Below are 6496 nucleotides of genomic sequence, written 5' to 3'. Positions count from 1 at the left end.
TTAATATTATCAATAAAGTATTTCCTAGTCTTCTCAGAAATTTTCATATCTGAAATGCTGGATGGATTCTATGTCAAATTCCATGGCATGGTATTCATGGATCTTCATATTCTGTCTCTGATTATTTTTCTAAATGTGTCTTCCTTTATGTAGTTCCTTGCAAGTTTTGTGCTTTTAAGAGTCATGTTAATATGAAAGAGAGATTTCTACTCAACTGTTAGTGATTCTAATTTTTATAGAAACACATTTTCTGCTAACAACGTTATTTTAGTTCATAAGTTTAAACGTTTACCATGAGTGATATTGGTACCAAATATCTTCAAAATGTCTTAGTATCTTAAACACTTTTTTATTGTCTTACTGTAGATAAGAAAGCATTTAGTATTTCCAATGGTAGAACTTAGTTCGAATGAATGAATTGTGAGGTACAGTGAATCGATAGTTGAGTCCTGCAGCTCATAAAAGAATGTGTCTATTTCTTCTTTGATCTTCATTAAGTGTACTTAAATTACTCAGTGACAGGCAGCTTACTGCCATTGCTGTTAGCTCTATCATTAAAAAAAAATGTTTTTAATCTCATCAATGATCCTTCAGAAGTTTAATGGTATAAAGGACACAAACAATTTCCTTTCTATAAAAAAATAACTTCTAAATATTCATATATAGCTAACATGTCTCTACTGCCTTTCCTTTTCTAAAGTTGAGTATCCATAGTTCCCTTGGCCATTCCACCTATGGCACACTTTTCAGATTCTTGACAATGTTCCTTGTCACCCTTGAATTTACACTGGTCTGAGGAACAGTGCCAAGCACTGAGAAGCATTTGTGCTCTTTTTCTTCTGTCTCAAGCACAGTTCAGTGGGACCATCCCTGTGTCATTGTGCATGCTGTGTGAGCTTCAATGTCTGCTGACTGCAGACTCATGGAGATGGAGAGAGAAAACTCAGGTCCCTTCCACTGGCCAGCTGTTTTAACTTGCACATGACACTTAATCTCTCCAACTCCCAGTTTTTTTCATTTGAAAAATGGAAATAATTGTCCCTGTAATGCACCTGTGTTGAGATTAAAAGAAATGATATCTATAAATTATTCAAAGGTGTTTGATCGCATATCAGGGCTAAGTAACTATTTTCAATAGGTAAGAATGAAGTGTTGGTAGGTTTTCAGTTATTTAATTTTTTGATTTGAAGTATATATAGTTTTTCTTTCAACATATGGCAGGGCTCTTTCTAGAGCTCTTCATATTGGCATCCTATTCATGCCTGCACACCTGAGTCAGGCACTCTCACTCTCAACTATCTTTCCCCTCAACACATGGGGCACTTTTGATGGTCATAGGACTGTGAGCCTCATCTAACCTGAATACTCAGTGGTTTCTTCCTGATTTCCTTTCACATTTTCAGCAGTGGCTTTGGCTGCTGCAGACCATCCACACTGCCCTGGGGACTTCTGGGTGGCCTGATTTGGGTGGCCAGAAAAGCATTCTGCAGTGGATGCCTTGTTGAGGCCACAATGTCCACAGAGGTCAAGAGCTAAGTTGATGAGATAGTTTCTTTTATTTTTAATTTCTTATTGAACAAATACATTTTTTAATTATTTAAACAAAACCCATGAGTATTGCACTCACCTTCAGAGCCAGAAATGTTGAGGCTGAACTCCAAAGAGAGTTTTATAAAGCAACTGTTGTCCACTTAGAGTTACAAGTAGTTGTGGACTGAATGCTTGGCAATGTAAACCCCTGAATGCTCTCCTCGGTCAAGGAACATAGTTACATACATGCTGTGCGGATGAGGGTGGGTATCTGTGTGTGTGGAGGAAAAGGAAGGCAAGAAATCTCCCAGGGCTGTTTCTGCCTGCCCCCTTGAGAAAAAGGTTCTCTTGCACAGAAATGCTTGTGGAGCCCAGTGACTCATTAAGGCCAGGCTGCCTTCCCAAAGGGGCATCTATAAGCCATGGTGTCCTTTGGAATTACTTCTCCCTTGTTTAGTGAAAATGAAAGCAAGGGTTCTTGTTTCCCAGAGCATGTCACGCATTTAAAACCATTACCTTACTACTTGGTTAGGCTTAGTTGGGTCATATCAGCGTCCTTCCCAATAAAATAACCTTTGAGTCATATTTAAAGAAGTATTAGAATCGAAGTAGTGAACAGTAAGGAAGAAAACTATTACTTGGACTTTGCGACTATCTAGCTGTAGCAAACAAGACGATTCTTTCTGAAATTCAGTTTACACAGGATGATCTCCTATTTTTCCCTCTTTTTTCTTCTCCCCCTCAACAGAACAAGTAAGGAAACTCTTCTGATGTATTTAAGTACCAATATTCCATTGTGGCAGCAGGCAATGAGTACATTAGATTCCTCAACCTACTTTACATATCTCTGAAGGTTAACTTTGTGATCCATCATTCCTACAGCTCTTCTGACAATTTCTGGTAGGTAGAGGCATTTCAAAGGGATTTATTTTGCTGTTCACAACCATCGTTTTCCATCCTCAAGTACTACTCAGTGGTGAATTCCTGTACTTCTTGTCCATTAATTTGTCCCATGCCCCTTCCAGGATTGTCTGACCCTATGTAAGAATATGTCCTTTGACCTAAAGCCATCAAAATATTTTCCTGCAATATATAAGCCTCCTCACTTCACACTTCTATTCAAAGCACTGACATCATTATCAAGAAGTAGAGTGGATTGCAACATGAGAATAAGAAGGAGCAGGTCCCAAATCTCCAAAATGCTGTTTGCTGGCAGATCTGCTCCTGCTCAGTCGTTCTTCGGCAATAAATTGAACTATTGGTTTTTTTAGACAGTGACAGTGGCCAGTATTCCATAAAGTCTGAGAAGATGACAGCAAGCCCAATGTGTATTTAATCACTGATTCATTCAACCTATCATCCAAACTAAACTGAATCTCTGTTCTCTATAACAAACCAATCAAAAGAAACTACAACCTACATGGAATTTATCACACAGGATCATTATTAGTACAATGAAGGATGTAGATGCTGCTTCAGAAATATAGGAGAAAGAATAATTAACTTTGTATTTAAGGAGCTGGTCAGGGAAAGTGGCATAAATAGAAGGTCCAGGTGTTAACAAAATATGTATTTCCAAGCATCCTGACAGCAGCTTTGTCCAGAGGTCTGAACAAAGACTAGGTGGAATAGAAAGGTGACTACAAATGGGGACAAGAGTCAGTGCTACCAGGGCTCTAATCCAACACTGTAGACAAAACAGGCCCTTTAGCTGAGAACTTCAGTAGTGGGAGGAATATTGTGGAGTAACATGAGTAAGTAAGCAAAAACAAAAAGCACAGTCTACTGTTACTCAAAATGTAGTCCATGGGCGAGTGGTTTTTGACAAATTGTTTATTATCATTACATGACACAATAAGGACAGAAGTTGAGGGTAACCATTTATACACTTTTATTGCAATATGACAGGGTAATTTAAATATTAAAGTTACAGGTCTTTTTATCATTTACTTTCTCAACTGAAAACTTCTTTTAGCCATTACTTAAAATTAGATTTGTTGGGAACAGATTTTCTTAGCTTTCTTTCATCTGAATTATTTTTATTTCTCCTTCATTCATGAAAGCTGTTTTTACCTGATGTAGTATTTACATTCGACAATTCTTTCCTTTTAGTACTAGAAAAATATTCTGCCTCTTCCTTCTGGCTTTATGATTTCACATGAGACAGTTCTTATTTTCGATACTGCTTTTTGCAATAAGTAATAAGCCCTTTCTCCCTGAGTTCTTTCAAGATTTTTCTCTTTTTAATTTTTAGAACTTTACTTATTTTGTCTTGGTATGAATTTCTTTGGGTTTATCTTGTTTGAAGTTTTCTATAGTTCCTGAATCTTTCCTGAAATCTTTCTTTCACAAATATGTGAAGTTTTCAGCCATCAGTTTTTAAATACTTATTCAGTCTTCCTTTCTTTCTACTCTTCTTTGAGACCATCAGAATGTTAGCTCATTTTTATTGTACTTACAGATCCATGTAGTGCTATACTTTCTCTGGTCCATTTTTTCCCATTTATATCAGGTGATTTTATTCACCTTTCTTCAAGATCATTAACTCTATCCTGTCATTTCACTCTACTCTTGAGCCCATCCAGCAAGTTGTTTTAGTTTTTAACTTCGCTGACTATATTTTTCAGTTCTACAATTTTCACTTGGTTATTTTTACAACTTTATTTGCTGATATTTCCTATTTTTTTCATTTCAAGAAAATTAATGATTGCTTGATGAAGCATTTGTTTGATGATGGCTTTAAAATTCTTGTCATATGATTTCAACATCTTATTTGTTTTGGTGTTGGCATATGTAGTCATTTCTTGTTGAAGTTGTGATTTCTTCCTGTGACAAGTGGTTTTTTATTATATCATAGACATTTAGGATTATATACTATGAGAATCTGGAACACAGTTAAACTTTTTTAGAAGGACGTTCTCCTGCTGAGGTGTCACTGCAACAACCATGTGAGTGAGTATGTTCAGCTTCCTGCTGGTCACTATTGACACAACTCTGGCAGAAATGAAGTGCTGACTCATACTGCCTCCTTGCAGATGAGTGAGATGGACATTCAGTTCTACCAACTTCCCTGTTTTCTCCCCAGGGACAGTGTGACACTGATGTGTGTGACTCCTGGCTTCCAAGTATGTTCCGCTCCTTGTTAGGCATCAGTGTTTCTCCAGTGATTCTGGGTTGGAGGCTTGTGTAGAACCTGGTCCTGGATCTCTGGAAGTGATAAGGAACCTAGGAATTCGCCGCTGTATTGTTTCTCAGATCCCTAAATCTAGGCATCTGCCATCAACTTCCTCCTTCAGATCTTCCTATGCTTGTTTGTTGTGTTACATCTAGGTTTCTTTTTAATAAAATGGAGGGCCCTAGAAGAATGTTTTCTACATCATCTTCAATGGAACCAGAAGTCTGTGTCTTAAAACACTGAAAGATATTAATGTATCTTCTTACTTATTTTGTACCAGAAAGATGTCCTAATACAAGTTAGCCTGACATATCTAATGTAGAAGCCTCCATACTTATTCTGAACAGAAAGGGTTGGGTAGAAAGGAATATGTCCAACATGAGTAAATTCCTCTAGGAATGAAGCACAATTGACTTTTAAACAATGTGGGAGTTAGAGCCCTGAACCCTTGCGCAGTAGAAAATCTAGGTATAACTTTGACTTCCCAAAATACTAATAGCCTACAGTTGACCACATGTCTTATTAATAACATAAACTGTCAATTAACAAATATTTTGTTTTAGTTTATACACTATATGCTTAAAATAAAATAAGATAGAGGACCTAAACACCCCATTGTCAGATATAGACAGATCGTCCAAACAGAAAATCAATAAGGAAATAACATACTTAAATGACACTTTAGTCCAACTGTACATAATTGACATTTACAGACCTTCCATCCCCAAACATCAGCTTATACGTTCTTCTCTAGTGCATATGGAACATTGTCAAAATCGACCACATACTGAGATACAGAGATAGCCTTAACAAATATGAGTGTTGAAAACATACCAATCATATTCTGATCATAATGCTTTGAAACTAGAGATCAACTGCAAAAAGAAATCAGGAAGAACCACAAATACATGGAGATTAAACAATATGCTACTGAAGAATAACTGTGAGAGAAGAAATAAAAAAGAGATATCAAGAGATACATAGAAATGAAAGATAATGATAGTACAACATAGGAAAACTTTTGGGGCACAGCAAAAGCGGTCATAAGAGGAAAGCTCATATCATAACAGGCCTACCTCCAAAAACAAGAACAAGCCCAAATAAATAACCTAACGCTTCATCTTAAAAGACAAGAAAAGGAAAAAGAAATGAAGACTAAAGTCGGCAGAAGGAAAGAAATAATAAAAATTAGAGCAGAATTAAATAAAATTGAAAACAAAAGAACAGAAAAAATAAATACAACAAGGAGCTGTTTCTTTGAGAAAGTTGATAAAATCGACAAACCCCTCAATAACAACAAAAAAACGATGCAATCAAAAAATGGTCAGAGGACCTGAACAGACACTTCTCCCTAAAGGACATACAAATGACCAACAAATATATGAAAAGATGCTTGACATCACTAGTATTAGGGTAATGCAAATCAAAACCACAATGAGATACCATATTACACCTGTCAGAATAGCTATTATCAACAGGATAAGTAATAACAAATGTTGGAGAGGATGCGGAGAAAAAAGAACCCTCATACATTGCTGGTGGGACTGCAAATTGCTATAGCCGCTGTGGAAAACAGTATGGCGGTTCCTCAACTATGAATTGATCTACAATATGATCCAGTAATCCCTCTGCTGGGTATTTACCCCAAAGACTTGAAAACTCATATCCAAAAACATACTTGCACACCAATGTTCATAGTAGCATTATTCACAGTGGCCAAGACATGGAAGCAAGCTAAGTGTTCTATGATAGATTATTGGCTAAAGAAGCTGTGATATATATATATATATA

Source organism: Pteropus vampyrus, unplaced genomic scaffold (genome assembly GCF_000151845.1).
Source record: "Pteropus vampyrus isolate Shadow unplaced genomic scaffold, Pvam_2.0 Scaffold740, whole genome shotgun sequence".
Lineage (NCBI taxonomy): Eukaryota > Metazoa > Chordata > Mammalia > Chiroptera > Pteropodidae > Pteropus > Pteropus vampyrus.
Note: the sequence above shows the minus strand (reverse complement) of the source record.